This window comes from Bicyclus anynana, chromosome Z, assembly GCF_947172395.1.
Source record: "Bicyclus anynana chromosome Z, ilBicAnyn1.1, whole genome shotgun sequence".
Classification (NCBI taxonomy): domain Eukaryota; kingdom Metazoa; phylum Arthropoda; class Insecta; order Lepidoptera; family Nymphalidae; genus Bicyclus; species Bicyclus anynana.
This window is the reverse complement of record NC_069110.1, coordinates 9540833-9559425: the sequence shown is the minus strand read 5'-3', so window position 1 is coordinate 9559425 and position 18593 is coordinate 9540833. Positions and strand designations below refer to the sequence as shown.

At 37.8% G+C, this 18593-nt stretch overlaps 1 protein-coding gene across 4 annotated transcripts in view; it reads right to left on the bottom strand.

Moving 5' to 3' along the window:
• The window catches only part of LOC112048033 (nuclear hormone receptor FTZ-F1), a 144966-nt gene that overhangs the window by 110137 nt on the left and 16236 nt on the right, over positions 1–18593 (bottom strand). The window lies entirely within an intron of this gene.

The following is an 18593-nucleotide window of genomic DNA, read 5'->3' as shown; positions in this document are numbered from 1 at the left end:
ACCCACTTCCCGGTCTTCAATTAGGATGAAACTTTGCATACGCTCTGAGTTCTGATGACGATACACGACTACCTAAGAAACATCATTACAAATCCAACATGACGGCTTCCCCAAGATGGCGGACTGGCTGTTTGAAATCCACCCCCATGTTATGGATATCAATTGAAAGTGTTTGCTGTCAGGAATACGAAAAAAATAGTCACGTGACTTAAATCCAATATTTGTAATTTTTGTGCGTGCTAAAAGCGTGTTTTTTAAAATATTTAAAATTATTAATACTCGTAAGTGAAAAAGATGGTCCACCCAAACATTTTTTTGTATAATTTTTTAAGATGATAAATGCATACAACCAACAACCTCTATTTTTTAATAGCGAGAAATATAAATCTATGCTAATATTATAAAGAAGTAAAGTTTGTGGTATTGTAGGGGTAATCACTTGATCTATTGGGCCGATTTTGAACATTCTTGTATCACTAGAAAGCAACGTCATTTTCGACTGTCACAGGCAATGTTTTATCCCTGTATACTTACGGAAACGGAACACTACACGTGTGAAACCCGGTGGTGTCTGCTCGTAATTTATAAGACAAAACATCATTTGACGAGTCAGCTTATTAAAGGACCCTGTCGTGTGTCATCTAAAGTATTGAATTTGGAAAACAGGGCGCTGAAAGTGGTACAATTTAGGTTAACGGAAAATAGGTCAGGCAGGTCAAGATCAAGTAGAAAATGGGTCAAACGTATTACATTCATACCCCCGTGGAGCACAGGGTGGGGTGGGGGTGTGGGTGACACTGGCGTGCCCTTGCTCGCTCGATCGTGGGGGGTTTGTCTCAACTTACTCACTCTTGATGTATGTAAATAGAATGCATTCATCTTCTAGTTTGTAAATATGAATGCTTGTGATACCTAACGAAATATAATATGCAGTCTTATCTTTAACAGCCTATTTTAACAGGTTTCAACAAGAGCCATGATAGCCCAGTGGATATGACTTCTGCCTCCGATTCCGGAGGTTGTGGGTGTTCGAATCCGATCTGGGGCATGCACCTCCAACTTTTCAGTTGTGTGCATTTTAAGAAATTAAATACCTCTAGTCTCTAACGGTGAAAGAAAACATCGTGAGGAAACCTGCATACCAGAGTATTTCCTTAATCCTCTGCGTGTGTTAAGTCTTAAAATCCGCATTGGGCCAGCGACTATTGGCCTAACCTCTGTCATTCTGAGAGGAGATTCGAGCTCAGCATTGAGCCGAATATGGGTTGATAACGCACAGGTTTAGCTGGCCTATTTCTAATTTTGGCTAATTACACCTAATTAACGTCAAATCTATAACTACCGCATTTTTCGTATTCCGTAGTGCTTACGATTTTGTGCGTCGAAATAAATAATTTTTATTTATTTCTTATAAAACTTGCCCGAATTGGAGCAGTGTAGTTGATCCCAGCTTTATAACCACTACAGAATCTCGCAGTTCACTCGCGCATAGTCCTCATTTCTCTGGGAATACATAAATAAGAAATATAGCGTTACTCCCTGATAATAGAGTAAAATTCGGCCCCGTAGTTTTCGAATTTAATCGGTACATCATCATCATTATCAACCCATACTCGGCTCACTGCTAAGCTCGAGTCTCTTCTAAGATGAGAGGGGTTAGGCCCAGCACTTTGGTCCAATGCGGATTATTGGCAAACTTCACACACAGAGAGAATTAAGAAAATTCTCTGGTATGCAGGCTTCCTCACGATGTTTTTCCTTCACCGCGATATTTAATTTCTGGATGTTGGAGTTGCATGCCCCGGACCGGATTCGAACCCACACCCGGAATGGGAGGCAGAGGTCATATCCACTGGAATATCACGACTCGACTCGGTACGTACAAAGTAATAATCTTTCCTCTTTATATTATAAGTGTAGATAAGGAGGCAGGCCTATTTAGTAAGCCATTTAAATATACTGATAATGATTATTATCTTTAAACTTATTAACCTCATATTTTTGATGAATAAAATAGGAATCCTGGCGTTGCTAAAGTATTCCTAAAATATATTTCAGGCATGGCGCAAACGTCGCCACAAACTTTATTTAATCACGCGCAACTGCACTTCAATTTATGCATGCCATTGACGATCAATTATTCTCACGTTTCTGTAGCACCCACGACTAACTGATCGTGTATTGATCACTGTGTGCATGACGCCTCGACTTATGAAATGTCTTCGCTGCCGTATGCGCTGCAGATACGTGAGAATAAATGATCGCCAATGGCTGACTTTAGGAGCAAATGTAGTACAAAGTAATAAAGTGAGTTTACCTCACCTATATAAGCGTTTAGCTATTACATGAATCTATACTATGTTTGCATGTCTGATTGAAAGCACCAATCTCAGAAACTATAGGTTCGAATTGAAAAATATTTTAGTGTTGGATAGCCCGTTTATCGAGGCTATAGGCTATATAAAACTACGTGGTAAATAGAAGCCAAAGCATCTATGAAAAATGTTACAAAAAGAAGTAAAACATATTCGATTGGAAAACTTCAGTGATTTGGGCTAATCGGTCAAAGTTATGCAAAATCTATGTATGACAGTATTGTTCCAAGCTCGTTCCAAGCATGTTTATCATTTAGGAACTCTCTACCCCTTCCCTTAAAGTTTGATAACGGTGGTTTTCGAAGGGTTGAGGAGATTCAGGATCTTTAAAACCTGCTTTTAAACTCGCTACCGTTTTTACCTCTGGATTGTAGGGGCATCAAAAACGTACAAGCAGGTTTAAAAACTTTCAGCCTCATGAATTGAATTGGTGAAATTAAGTAATTGAAGGATCATGAATTGAGGTAATTAGAGAATCATGAAATGAGGTAATTAGATAATCATGAAATAAGCTAATAAGAGGCTCATGAAATTGGCTATCGCAAACCTGTTAGTCCATGTTTTACGCCTAGCTATTTCTAAACATACTTGTATTTTTTAATGATTCTATAAATCGTCTATACTTAATATTGTACAATAATAATTGTTTCATATGTATTTGTCAACACAGCTCGTAAACGTTCGACATTTATACTCACCTTGTAGAGCCATGCCGCGAACATGAGCTAGTTCACTATTCATATATATACGAGTAGTTATTCATCCATATACGGCCGCAACTGGGTCAAGTTCACACAATCCAGGGCAGAGGATAACACAGTTGACATTATTTTATGTAGGTTGCAGATGTTTACATCACGCCGTATTTACCCAACATAGTTATTTTAAGTTACGATGATAATAATGAACTTTTACGATGTAAATATGTTCGCAATAATATATTTAGCAGTAGGTAAAGTACATGATTGAGTGGTATACTTAAAATCCATGGATATTTCATCCACATCATCATCATTAGCCGGTGGAAATCCACAACTGGACATAGACTTCAAGCCGATAGCAAGTGGCTCCTGATGATGAATGTCTTTCGGTCTAGTGGGCGGCGGACCAACACAGCGCTTATCAATGCGGGGTTTCCATTTCAGCATCTCGGGACACCAACGTTCATCGGCTCTTCGAATTATCATCGAAATACGTATTGATAATTGTGTGACAGGTTTTTGGTTACCAATTTTGTAATCATTATTATGGTTGTATGTTAAATGATTTTTATAATATCTGTAGTTTGTGCGGCCTCAATTCCAGGTCAGACTCTATCACGGTCCAATTTAAAATAGATTACGTTTGCGACTTTATTTTTGCACTAATTATTATCTGTGAAAAAATTTAAATGATTGTAATTTTAAATCAAGTCTCCACAAATTGTTTTTTCTATCTATTTGTTCTGGTTACTTAATCTCTGAAAAGGCTGGACCGATTTTCACGGGACTTTCACTGCAGATAATTTCTGCAGATTTCAGTATAGGCGGCTGTACTCCGCCATACCCTCATATTGGAACGGAAAACTAAGCAAGTGAAACTGCAGCAAGTCTGTTAATCCTAATATATAAATGCGAACGGTCATCACGAAATCTCGTAAAGCCCTTGACGTATAAAGATGAAATTTGGCAAGGAGGTAGTTTACAGTTAGTAGATGTCCGCTAAGAACGGATTTTCCAAGAGGGTTGGATTAAGGAGGTCTAAGAGTAGACAAAGTTGCGGGCGTCCGCTAGTGCGTTAATATTTTTGAAAATTTTATAAGGTTTAAGAGTGTAATTTGAAACAAGCCATATGTCATCATTAGCAACCCATTTAAGGCTCATTGTAGAGCACAAGTCTTCTCTCAAAATGCGAGGGGTTAGGTCAATATTCCACCACGCTGGCCCAATGTGGGTTGGCAGACTTCACACAAGTAGAGAAATAAGAAAATTCTCAGGCATGTTCCTCACGATGTTTTTTCTTTACCGTTTGAGACATGTGATATTTAGGTAATTTCTTGAAATGCACATAACTGAAAAGTTAAAGGTGCATGCACCGGACCGGGTTTTAACCTACATCCTCCGAATAGTAGGCAGAAGTATTTTTTATTTTATTCTTTACAAGTTAGCCTTTGACTACAATCTCATCTGATGGTAAGTGATGACACAATCTAAGATGGAAGCGGGCTAACTTGTTAGGAGGAGAATGAAAATCCATACCCCTTTCGGTTTCTACACGACATCGTATCGGAACACTAAATCGCTTGGCGGTACGTCTTTGCCGATAGGGTGGTAACTAGCCACGGCCGAAGCCTCTACCAGCCAGACCTGGACCAATTAAGAATGACAATCGGCCCAGCCGAGGATCAAACCCAGGACCTCCGTCTTGTAAATCCACTGCGCATACCACTGCGCCACGGAGGCCGTCAAAGCCAATATGCCGAGCGGTCAAGCCATAGGTATGAGTGTGGCAAAATCTAATCGTATGACATTAGAACACGCATGGTTTAAATTATGAGGTGTTTTGAAAAGATTCCGAGAGGCTCGATCCGAACGAGCGGGTAAGTAGGCGAAGGTCATTCGCCATTGTAGTCAGCTCGGAGTGACGCGTACATTACTACCTAGAGATAAGCTGTGGCACTGTTGAAGCTGCACTTATGGACGCATTTGGAAAACATATTGCAAACGGGTTGTTCGTCTCAATGACTGCTGGCGATTTAACGTAGGCGTCCACTGCTCCGCATCGTACGTATCGCATCAAACGGATTTTAGTATTCTTTGTACAGAAATTTACCCAAGTGCGTCCACTGATCCGCATCGAACGGATTTGTTCTACTGTAAAATTAAAACCGGTACGATGCGGATCTGTGGACGCTTGCCATTAGCGTTGTATACTTGACTTAGTCCATACTAATATTTTAAATCTACTTAAATTGAAGACTTAGATAAGCTTAAAACAAGCAATGATTGGGTAAGGAGTATTTAATACTTGTGATAAGCAATGCAAGCAGTGAATGCTGCACATAAAGACTCTCCTAACTGCAGTTTTCGAGTGCATTGATTTCGAAAGGGGAGTGACACACATGGAGAAGTGATGTACTCTTCACAAAAGCAAACCTAGTCTTATAAATCTTGGAGAGCAAAGAAATGCTGCAGGTCACAATTAGAAGACGCGTAAGCGACGAAAGGGGCTGCCAAATATAACAAAGCTTGTCCAGACAATCCCATAAGTAATGCACATGTACTGCAGCAAAATGAAGCTTAAAAAGGATGTTTTGTTTTCAAACAAAAGTATCTACCAATATAAGTCTGTTTAGATCAGCATTAGTGTTTATGAAATAGTATGATATATTAAAAAGTTCTTTCAATTGAATTCGAGGAGTCCTCGATTCGCAGCGAATATATCATAACAGTCTTGCAGTTCATAAGTTCACGCATGAACTACCACCCAAGAATCGCTGTCCAAACATAATCGTTTCGTATTGTTTGCTAATTTCAAACAAATAATACCTACGCTTATTGTACTGGCAGTGTTGTAACGTTGTTCTGGCTATGTGAACGTATAAATGGGGCTTTTTGTTCTTATATTGTCTATGCACGGTGAGGGGAAGAGGCCGTGCACTTACTTCGATGAAATATTGTTTAACTATCTGACGCCCGTGACTTCGTAGGCACGACTCACTTTTGTCCTAATAAAGTCAAAGTCAAAATTCATTTATTTCAATTACTCTCAGCGAACAAGAAGTTCGGAAACGTCAGGAAATAATATTATTAGATAATGGTGATAATGATTGGCCGAAAACTTAAAATTAAACTTACGAGGATAGAGAGAGAGAGAGAGAGAGAGAAAAGATAGATTTTTCTCCCTACGCAAGAATTTTTACAGTACGAACTGGCGGAACAATCTGATGTTTATAGTGGAGAATGGAAGGAGAAACCACCTACGCCGTCTATTTAATTAATGAAGTATTTAAGTATGTTTAAAAATTATCGCGACTTCAAAATCTTAACCAAAACTATCAATTACAAATGTCGCGCCGCGTATTTCGCTCGCTATATAATTATATTCTAGCACACGGATTCAAAATACTTTGATCGATAAAACACATGGGTGAAGGGCGTTTGTAAATCAAATCGTAGATTATTAAGTGGAAAAGCCCTCGAATAACAGACCTCGCAAGCCATAATCGCCCATCTAAAGCAATAATGAATATAATAGCATAGGTGCTGTCCTATGTGCCGGTAATTTCACCGGCAATCATACCCTTCAGACCGTAACAGCAGTAACTGCTTGTTAGCAGAAATAAACTTGATGGTATTGGTAACTATAGTAGGTACTATAGTTAGCTAAGGACACTGACTAATCGATTTTTATCTATAGGTACTAACATTGTCTCAAACAGTGAAGGAAAACATCGTGAGGAAACCTGCAAACCAGAGAATTTTCTTAATTCTCTGCGTGTGTGAAGTCTGCCAATCCGCATTGGGCCAGCGTGGTAGTCTATTGGCCTAACCCCTCTCATTCTGAGAGGAGACTCGAGCTCAGCATTGAGCCGAATATGGGTTGATAACGACTAACATTATCTTAGGTAATATAGTCCATTTTTAGGTTAAATAAAGGTAAGGTGTGTTGAATTGCAGGAGTTAATCGCTGGATCAACTGAATCGATGTTGAAAATTCTTTTACCACTAGAAAGTCATGCTATTGTGAGTGTCACAGGCTACGTATATTTTATCCCCGTATTCTCACAGGAACGGGAACCGCGCAGTAGTCATTCGCAAGAGAGCTTTTTTAACGGAAGATTTTATTCACCATGTATTTTGTATTTAAATCCGAAAGCTTTATAAAGAAGTAATTTCAGGTCACGTTAGCTCGTAGCGTGCTTGACCTATAAATAAAAACCGCGGCAGCTCCTCGAGTTTGTGTATTCGGAAAAATCAGCACTTTTCATAATAATAGGAGGGCGAAAGGCGCTTTTGGTAGATAAATGCTGTCACTAATTTCATCATTATCTTTATCAGTCTATATTTATATTACTAAGATATGTCGATACGAGAGAAAGATAATGTCGACCAATTGCAGCGCATTCTAAAAGGAGATGTCCGAATTGGGCCAACTTTTGAACTAATTTTCAGAACGATCCACAAAACAATAATGTTTCTTAAAATTTAATCTTAGCCGAAATAATATTTTTTGACGGCCTCCGTGGCGCAGTGGTATGCGCGGTGGATTTACAAGACGGAGGTCCTGGGTTCGATCCCCGGCTGGGCAGATTGAGATTTTCTTAATTTGTCCAGGTCTGGCTGGTGGGAGGCTTCGGCCGTGGCTAGTTACCACCCTACCGGCAAAGACGTACCGCCAAGCGATTTAGCGTTCCGGTACGATGCCGTGTAGAAACCGAAAGGGGTGTGGATTTTCCTCCTCCTCCTTAACAAGTTAGCCCGCTTCCATCTTAGACTGCATCATCACTTACCATCAGGTGTGATTGTAGTCAAAGGCTAACTTGTAAAGATTAAAAAAAAAAAAATGTTGGCCAACAGAATGTAAATAATCTGATTTTATTATTTTTACACAGCTTCCATCCAGCTTTGTAATTGCATATCGTAGCTATTTAATAAACTCTATGATGCGTATTTCACAGATTGCCATATGTATTTCCAGGTTTTCTTCACAAGATATGACGTCATTGACGCAGGCTAAGCCTACAGGATCTTTCATTTATCAGTGAGTATCCTGGGCTACATTTATCCCCGTATTCCCACGGGAACGAGAGCTTCGCGGATGAAACCACGGGGCGTCGGCTAGTCAGAAATAAAGGTCTTAGACCTTTTGAACTTTGCCGCCTGCATCCAGTGGCTTCCGGCAACAACTTATTCTAAGACTTACGTAGTTAATAAAATTACATATTTTCATTATTTATAGTCTTTTGATTGTAGTACAGCCTAGATGGGACTAAGTAATAGGAAGTTGCGTGAGTAATCCGGACTGCACGCCACACTTTGCCGCATTACCTGTGGGGATTGCCGCCACTTCGCCGTACAACATGGGGGTAAATCCACAGGAGTATTAAGTGATTTGTTCATTTTTTAGCGGATGCTCCGAAGGCGGATATTTACAAGTCAACTCATATTTTATCGTTTATTATTTCGTTTACCCGTTTAGAAATGAGTTTTTATAGAATAAGGTTTAGCCATCTACAATGCATTGCAAGAAGACTACCTACGGAATGTTTGTGTCGTGTAATTATTATATTCTCACCTAAACGATGACAGGTCGATTGGTTGAAGACTAATTTATAAGAATTTAGTTCTGGATTTTTAAAAACTCTTTAACTACTAGAAAGCCACGTTATTTGTGAATGTCAAGGGCTATGTTTTATTTCCGTATTGTCACGGGAACAGGAAAATTTACGTGGGTAATGGGGCGTCGGCTAGTTTATACATAAAGTAAATGCGCAGAGTGAAAATGTCCTTTTATTTTATTCAATCAATGAATCAACAGCATGTAAAGTTCACAGCTGGACATATTTTATTCAAACTATTCTTCAGTGTTCAATACATTCATTTATTACGTGTTGTATTGTTATCGGAGCCATTTTTCGTAAACTTTGTGGTAGATCCGGAGCCAAGTGGGAGCCAAATTCGGATTTTAGACGTGGTACTGCCTTTCACGAAGGTAGATTGTACGATAAGCGCATCATAATAAGTATACGCGATTGAATGCTAATAAAATAAAGCTTATTATTTGTCAGTCAGCTACTCTTCATCGGATTAGAAACATCTTGTTTCTAAGTCTTCTGTTAGAAGTTGGTTAAAATAATATATAGACTGTGAATCCATACAGTAAAAGCTCCTTATTCATGCTTCCATTATTCACGTTATCACTATTCGCGGATTAAAAAATTGAGACCCAATTCCTATATTCGCGGCTAAATATTTCGTTTTTCGCGGATTTTTTGTAATATGACCAATATTCCCATTCCCCTCCAACTATTCGAGAAAGACTGTAGTAGGTGTGGGTACGACAATAGACCAACAGGGCGGGGATCGAACCACCACCCCTCGGTGATGAGTCCAACCACTCTTACCGTTAAGCTATTGAGGCTAATTTTTTTTTGTCTCTTTCTAACCCCCCACTTACCTAAAATTGGGGGTGGAAGATTGTATGGAGCATTTTTAGGGTAGGGTTAAGGTAGTACTGTAATTTTTCAAGTTATATTCATAGTAACCGATTACATTAACCTTCATTAAAATGTATAATGTAATGGAGTTAAAAAGGTGACAAAAGCAAATCCTAAATAATTGTATGGATAGATCAGACAAAACAGATAAAAATTCTAAAAACTATTTTCTTTGGACTCGGTAACATAAATTAAATGCATATGTATATAAACTGTTTTATTTCATAAATATTAAATGTACAGACAATGTAAAATAAAATGTAGATAATATTATTATTACAAAAATTGTGCAAAGTTCATCTATTTCAGTATGAACCTGTATATTTATGTTAAATATTTCTAGACTTTATCTGAAGTTATTTTTCTTATAAACAAATTAAGCCCTCTTAGTACAGCAACCTCCTTCAGTTTCAAAGTAAACAACGGTAAATTCCATCACAAATTGAAGGATCATAACTACGAGTATACTCATGAAGGCGTTTTCTTTGCATTTTAAACGCGCGCATTTTTATCATGAGACCTTAACTTAAAACTGTTGATGTTTTCGAATAGAATGGCTCGCTTGGAATATTTAAATTTTTGTGGCACTTACTTTTTCGGCACCTTGAGACTTAAGGCCATACACGCAACAACAAACTTCGAACAAACAGTACATACCTACGTATGCAATATACGACTGACCATACAGCCTTCCTCCTACAAGTGGTTAACTGAATTTTTCCATACAGGGTGTCATATAAAAGCGCGCTATACATTGCGTATTTTGCCAACAAGATGCAGGTGTAAATAAAAGAAACACACCGATGGTTAAATAAATTTAATTGTGTTCACACAAACGAATGGGATTATGACACTGACATCGCAGTTGTTTTCCTCGACCTAGTCTACTTGTGAGCCATCTAAGGAGAGCTATCGAGAGCAGGGCCACCAGGCTATTAAGGGGACATTGTTGAGCGATTTTTAATTTAATATTACAACTTATATTTTGTTTAATCATAGGAGGTGCATAAAATTACAAGTGTAATTGCACCGTATTTAAATGTAGTAATTGATTTTTTTTTTAATCGTCGTACAGTTTTAAAGGTCCGTGGTAAAACAACACGGCGGTGACAAGCCAGTGATGTATTAATTTCTCTCCTTTTCTTTCATGTCCCTACAGGATTTTCAGTAACGACTTAAATTAACACGATACGGGCTTAGCACCGATTTCAAACTAATCAGTAGGTTGAAAACATTGTAATGTTATTTTTCGTTTTTTAGTTTAGCGGGTATTTTTAAATGTTTTTGAAATCGGTTGTATTAAAAAAAATATTTATTTTTAAATGTTTAGTGTAATTATACTCTGTAAATAATCAATATAAAACACATTTATATGGGACCACTAAAAAGTTATACATGGAAAAAACTATACGCGTTGAATTGAGAACCTTCCTCAATTTTTTTCGTCGGTAGAAAATTAAGGGTTGCCTAAATTTTCCGCACAAGAAATGATTTCGCATCATTGTACCGTCCAGTAGTGAAAAGGAACGTAGTTTTCTTCGGATCTATCTATCTATCTATACATATATGACGTTGTCACTTGGGGTCGTCGTTTCATCGTGGAAATTAGCAAAATATAATACATGTACTAACACGCAGATTACGATTTTGCATGTTGCCAGGTTTGTTGGTTTCTTCATTCTTTTGCTATCCCTATTCCTTTGATATGGAGTAGGTATATTAAGTCCATATACTCTATCAAATGGGTTTTCAAACTACCAAGCTTCAATTGAGTTCATACAGTACTTTTAGAGTGACACATTTGACAACTGCTTGTTTTGATTTTTAATAGATTAGAGCTATTCGTGTGATAATTTTATGATAAAAAATTGGCTATTTGTAATAAAACAAGGAATATAACAGATACAAAGCATTTAGTCAATATAAAAATATAGGTCATATTAAAAAAGTAGCAAACATTACTCGATAACAAAGGGGGTAGGATATAACAAAAGAATGGATTAACAAACCGATAACATGAAGAACCGTAATCACCATGCTTTTCTGAGTTCAAAACTGTAAACGGAATACGGTCCTCGGATTATGCACACACAATACATTACAGCGCCTGGTCTAATAAAGGAGACAGTGAGAGATGAAATAAATGGGAACCCAGTTACAGTGAATGGATTTCGATGATTTTTCCATATTCTGATAGCTATTCTATCTGCTGTTCATTATGAGAGAGATCCAACAAATTGAATATCATAAAAATCGGTTTAGCAGTTCTTGAGTTTAACTGGCCCGACTGGGGGGTAAAAGCTACACAGTCTTTTAATTAAGCACACAATAAAAGCAAATCAAGACCTCAACACTGCAGCTATGCTATTACATAGTAGTAATTCGATATTGTATTGTAAAAAATGATTGCCTAAAAGTTGCATAGATATAATTAGTTGCTGCAAAACACATTTAGTTGGTAATTATGAAACTATACATACCCTTATTTATTATAATACTAGCTTTACCCCGCGGTATGACACGCGTAGGTGCCATTTTTGTAAGTTCGCCGGGATATAAGTAGGATGCTGTCTGAATATAATCTGCCTATGTCAAATTTCATCCAAATCAGTTCAGCAGTTGAACCGTGACTAAGTAAGAAATATACTTAAAACAGTCGTTAAGTTTTGTTAAAATTTTCCAATTTTCTGCACAATTTCATAAGAACCTTCTCCTGACAATAAAAAACACAAGAAGAAAAGAATTAGCGAAATTCCCTCCGTTCACATTACATTACATTTATCCCTAGCCTAAGGGATGCATTTCATAGTCCCCCTGAAGCCCTTAGAAGCCAGAAGCTCACGAAGGTAACAAAGTTGTTCTTTGTTGGTGAAGCTGAATGAAGGGGTTGACGGAACGCGCCTTCTGGCGTAACTAAATTGCAATACTTGACGTTCTTGGATCCTCCGCCACTACACGTCACACTAGAAGTAGAATAATTAAGTGCAATGAAGGGGTGACAGGACGAGTTTTCTGGCTTAACCAAAGTTATTCGACGTACTTGGTACTTGGTACTATAGACCCATGTCAATTGTTTCATTGGTAGTCCACATTATAAAACTTAACTAGCGGACGCCTGCGACTCCGTCCGAATAGAAACCATGACATTTTTCATAGTTTTCCATAAAAATCCATTGCGCACTTTTGAAGCGAATAAACGCGGCAAATACTTTGTTAAGTAGATAAGATATAACAAAGTGGTAAAATGAAGTTTTTACAGCCAGTTTCTTCATGTAAAGCTAAAGTAACAGTAAAAGTAGTAAGTAGTAAAGAAGACTTTATTTTTCAGTGAATAAGACCGTCACTTTTGATTTATGACGTTACTTTGACTGTTACTTGCGATGAAGAAAGTGGCCGTAAGTCAGAATATGTTAGCAACAATCATGGAAGACAACAATATTGTCTAAAATAAAATAAGTGCAGTAGTTAAATCGGTCATTTAATAATTATTAAAAAAAAAAAAAAACATTGCACCAGCTAGCGTGTGATGTTAACCTTCATAGCCGAAGTCGATTCTCAAAGAGGCATAAAATTCAAATACACGAAAACTACAGCAAGTATCATTTGTTGCGACACACCGAAACGAATTAATTAACTCGCAACCGAGCGTAGTATTAAAAAACTGTTTGCGCAAGAGTCGATCCGCACCTTGACACAGATAGTGTTCAAACTGTCGTTTTGAATACACAAAAACCGGACGCTGCCTTCACTATTTTAAATCAACTCTTGTTCAACGCATAGTGTAGGCTTTATAATATTTTTCTGCGACTGCATTGTAAAAATTTTAAACAATATCAAATCGTATAGTCATTTTATAAATACGGTAGAAAGTCTCTATCTGTTGTCTTTTGACATCAAAATGCATCAAAATCGGTTCAGTGTCCTGAACCGATTTTGATAAATTTCGGTATAGCGATAAATTGGCCCTTGGAGCAGAACAGTTGTGACTGCATTAAGTAAAAAATCTTATACAATTTCTAATCGCATGGTTATCCATAGATACTAATATCAAAACTACATAAGAAATAATGTCTGTATGTATAGCTGTTTCCTTTTAATGGCTTTACCGCCATGACTACATGATTACAGATTAATAATATAGCTAGGAAAATCTATAATAAGTATAAAAATGTATCGCTAAACGTGTTGCTAAGCGCAAATCTCGAGAACGGCTGAACCGATTTCTCTAATAATTTTTTAGGACTTCTTGAAGTACGAGGATGGTTCATAAGGAGAGTTTTTGTTTTTTAGCGTAGAGTTAGGATAGGGGTAGGGAAGAAGCGCCCATAAGTCAAAGCGAGACTTGACTGGGTTCGCTAGTGTAAAATTAAATGAGCCGTGATAGCCTAGGGGACGATCGAAGTCAGAAGCCTCTGACTTTGATTTGGAGGGCTTAGGTTTGAATCCGGCTCTGGGCAATGGGCATGCACCTCCAACTTTTCAGTTATGTGCATTTTAAGAAATTAAATATCACGTATCTCAAACGGTGAAGGTAAAACATCGTAAAGATACCTGCATACCTGAGAATTTTCTTAATTCTCTGTGTGTGAAGTTTGCCAATCCGCATATGACCAGCGTGGTGGACTAAAGCCTAACCCCGCTCATTCTTAGAGGCGACTCGTACTCAATAGTGAGCCGAATATGGGTATGATGATAATGATGAAATATAAAATATTGATTTATTTATTCCGTTAAGTTTTAAGGTGCCTTTAATATTTTTGAAAATTACGTGATCTCAAAAGGTATGAAGGGATCGAAAATTAGCCAATTTTTAAATGTTATAATATTTTCTCGTAAACAAAACTCCGGTTATGTTGTCCTCCAACACTTATTAGAAGGTGGTGAACCTGCAGGCTAATTAGTGAACTTTGAGGTAAGTTAGTAGACATTTACTTATACGAAATTTAAAGTAATTTTTAAGTCACGTGATTTACGTATTTATTTAAGGCTAACTGATCTCGAATCGAATCCGTATGGGCAGCGTTCGGAAAACTTCGCGGCTTGTTTACGTCAAAAATTTCTCAGTGCCTGAAAACGAAAGTTTCCGAACAGTGCGTGTTGCCAGTTATGACTTACGGATCCGAGACTTGGTCGCTAACTGTGGCCCTCATAAAAAGACTCATAGTCACTCAGCGGGTGATGGAGCGAGCTATGCTTGGGGTTTCTCTGCGTGATCTAATTAAAAATAAGGAGATCCGCAGAAGAACCAAAGTTGCTGACATACGGCCAGTCGCAAAGTTGAAATGACAATGGGCAGGGCACATAGTTCGAAGAGCCGATGAACGCTTAAGCCCCAAGTTGCTGGAATGGCGACCCCACATCGGAAAATGCTGTGTTGGTCGACCCCCGCTAGGAGGACATCAAACGGGTTGCAGGGAGACGCTAGATGCTGGCGGCTTGAAACCGTGTTGTTTGGAAGTCCATGCAAGAGGCCTATGTCCAGCAGTGGACATTCATCGGCTGTTAATGTGATTTAAATTGATATTATAGGCAAAAAATGTCATCCGGTGCCAATTGACAACCTTTCGTGGATATCATAGAGTAGGTAGATGAAGTTGTGATTTTAGTTAACAATGGGCATTACGGAATACGAAAACTGCGGATTTTATTGACTTCATGATTTCATACCACTCTTTCTCTGGAATTTGCCTAGACGCGCTCCGCACGTCTCAATTAGATAGCCAACATATACGTCATAGACTGTGACAGGCTGGTCCTACAATTTTTATTACAGGCATACAACCACAACTGTATATGGAATGGACGGGAGTAGCGCGAATCTATCTACTAAATAGAAACTTGTCATCCGCAAATCATTGGTGCACCATTGTCGATTAAAATTATGAAAAAAATCAGCAGTAAGCGATCAACTAAATTTAAAGAAAAGACATGAAACTGCGTATGGCAACAAATACAAAGAGAAGTGACTCGAGTACCACGTTGCGTAAACAGTGGGCCCGCATCGTTTAAATTTAACAAGTTTTCCCGAGAATCGAAACAAAGGGAACCGATAGAAACTCTACGATGGTGCTAAGAGTACAACTTATACCGAAAATATTATGGAAATTTACCAAAACTTCAAAACAATAGTGCTTATAGTCAAAATAGAAAAAATAGAACTAGGATTGCGAAATACTTTTGGAAAAGTTGAATTTCTGAGAAATTCGTATTCGTACATGGATTAATATCATAATTGCGAAAGTTTGAACCGTAGGTACCTACAATATAATGTCGTTGGAATGAATGGATGGATGTTACTTGATCATATAGATACACATATATAAATCATAGTCTTGAATAACACGTGGACTACAATCCATTCCGATGTTCTGATGATACCGCAGGGTACGTGTTATTCTATTCTAATGTTTACTGGTTTTCTTTTATTGGTGGTTTACTTTTACTTCCCACAATTTACTTACTGTTCTAACTCGAGTCAAACCCTGCTATGAAGCCTTTTTTTTTCATATAGAAAGACTAGTGGGCGCCCGCGACTTCGTTCGCGTGGAATTCAGTTTTTCACAAATCCCACGGGAACCATGGATTTTTCTGGGATGAAAGGTAGTCTATGTGTTAATCCATAGTAAAATATATTTTAATTCCAAATTTCAGCCAGACCACCGCAAAATTAACAAAGTTTCATACAAACTTTCACCCCCTATTTTATCCCTTTGGGGGTACAATTGATCAAAATCCTTTCTTAGCGGATGCCTACGTCATAACATCTACCTGCATGTCAAATTTTAGCCCGATCCGTTCAGTACCCTACTAGGTAGACCTTAATATAATTTATTCTGTGCCTTTAATACTTCAGTAAATGGGTATTTAACACTTTATTTATTAATCTACAAAATACATATTGAAATTTTCATATAAATTAAATTAAAATACATTAAGACTAAGAATTAAAAGAATAATAAAATCTTAATTAAAATATATATAATTATAACAAAAACACAAATTTGTCAGACATGGAAATAAAAAAAATTGGTATCTGATGACTCAGGGCCTAAAGTCTCAAAGACAAGCGCGGCAAATACATAGTCATTAGATATGACCGAGTTAGTTAGTTAGTTATTTACGACGCTTAAGGAATTAAGCATACTCAGCAGCTGCTTCAGGCGCTTGCAAAGTACCCCTGAGACAGAGTAAAGATATAACTGAGATGAGACGTTGCCAACGCATTTAGTTGCATCCCATACTAAAGCACGCCCCATAGACCTCGGTACTATAGTCATCCCCTCGAGCCTTTTTTCGTCATCCCTGAATAAACCGGGAGGTTCTACTGCGCAGGTATAGCGGCAGTGGCCAGTGCGCCACGAACAATATCGTCGATAATACCGTGGCGATACAAATGACCGGCGCTTGTGCTGCAAGTGAGTCAATGATGACCTGCTCCAAGCGGCTACCACAAGGACAGACATAAGGCTCGCAAACGTAAACAATGTACTTACTGAGTCATAACTAGCCAAAATATTTTAATAGATTCAATACTAATGTGGAAAATTAAAAAAACTAATGGTTCCCGAATTTGCAATAACCCATTCTCCGTAAAAATTCTATTGTTCATTTTTGAGTTCAACCTTTGTATATTATAAACGTACTGTTGGATTTATTTTAATAAAACACACCTAACAACCACCGTTAGAAATCCAGCTTTCAAATAAAGAAACTGCATTCAAATCGATTCTCTCGTTTAATAGCTAAAATGCCACAAACATTCATAGCGATCAAAATTATAACATACATCTATTTGGAACGGGGTAGGAGTACGAGCTGTGATAGCCCAGTGGATATGACCTCTGCCTTCGATTCCGGAGGGTGTGGGTTCGAATCTGGTCCGGGGCATGCACCTCCAGCTTTTCAGTTGTGTGCATTTTAAGAAATTAAATATCACGTGTCTCAATCGGTGAAGGAAAACATCGTGAGGAAACCTGCATACCAGAGAATTATCTTAATCCTCTCCGTGTGTGAAGTCTGCCAATCTGCAATGGGCCAGCGTGGTGGACTACTGGCCTAACCCCTCTCATTCTGAGAGGAGACTCGAGCTCAGCAGTGAGCCGAATATGGGTTGATGACGAGGAGTACGAGTAAAATGCAATGGACGAACTTTTCGTTCAATATAAAATGCAATGCGTGCTTTCTTATATCGGTTAATAAGTACAACAAATGAAATATTTAATTTTATCTGTCCCACTTCCAAAGTGTCTACTCTGAATTTACTGAGTAAAATTTCAGATGCTGTCAGCTTACAACCAAACCATTGTATTTTTATTAGAACCACGTACGCCGACAAAGTTAGATACACGTGGAAGTAGTTAGTCATACATTCTTGCTTATATAGCAAGAAAATAACAAAACTGGGATCGTGTTTCGGAATGTGAATTTGCGCATAGATTTTACTTCATATATGAGCACAGAAAAGTCCAATTTAGACTTATTGCAAAATCTATTATTAAGTACTAGCGGACCCGGTCAAGCTTCGCTTTGACTTATGTGTACTTCTTCCCAATCCCTACCTTACATTACCCTAATCCTACCCTACCCTACCCTTACCCTATACCCATCCTACCCAACCCCTGAATTCATTTGTTACAAAAAACGTGATAATTGAAAAGAACCGCTCGGCCGATTTTGTACAAACTTCACATAAACCATCTACTAATCTACTTAACAATCCGGACAACGGCTAAATATTTGGTGTCGATAGATGAGCCCGTTTTTGAGTTATAAAATTACAACGAAAAGTGGCATTAACATTTATAGCTACATAGGAACAGCGTGGTGGGTCTAAGTTCCACATTTCCAATAAGACTTTACTGTTAAAATAGGCTGATAATAATTTATGATGAATTAACTATTACTTTTCATTTAATGCATCAACAAGTACTAAGTTCAAGTATTCTTTGGTTTATTGAAAGCTTACATAATACTCGTAAGTATACCTAATGTAAATAGTGGAAACATCATTACGTTATTTT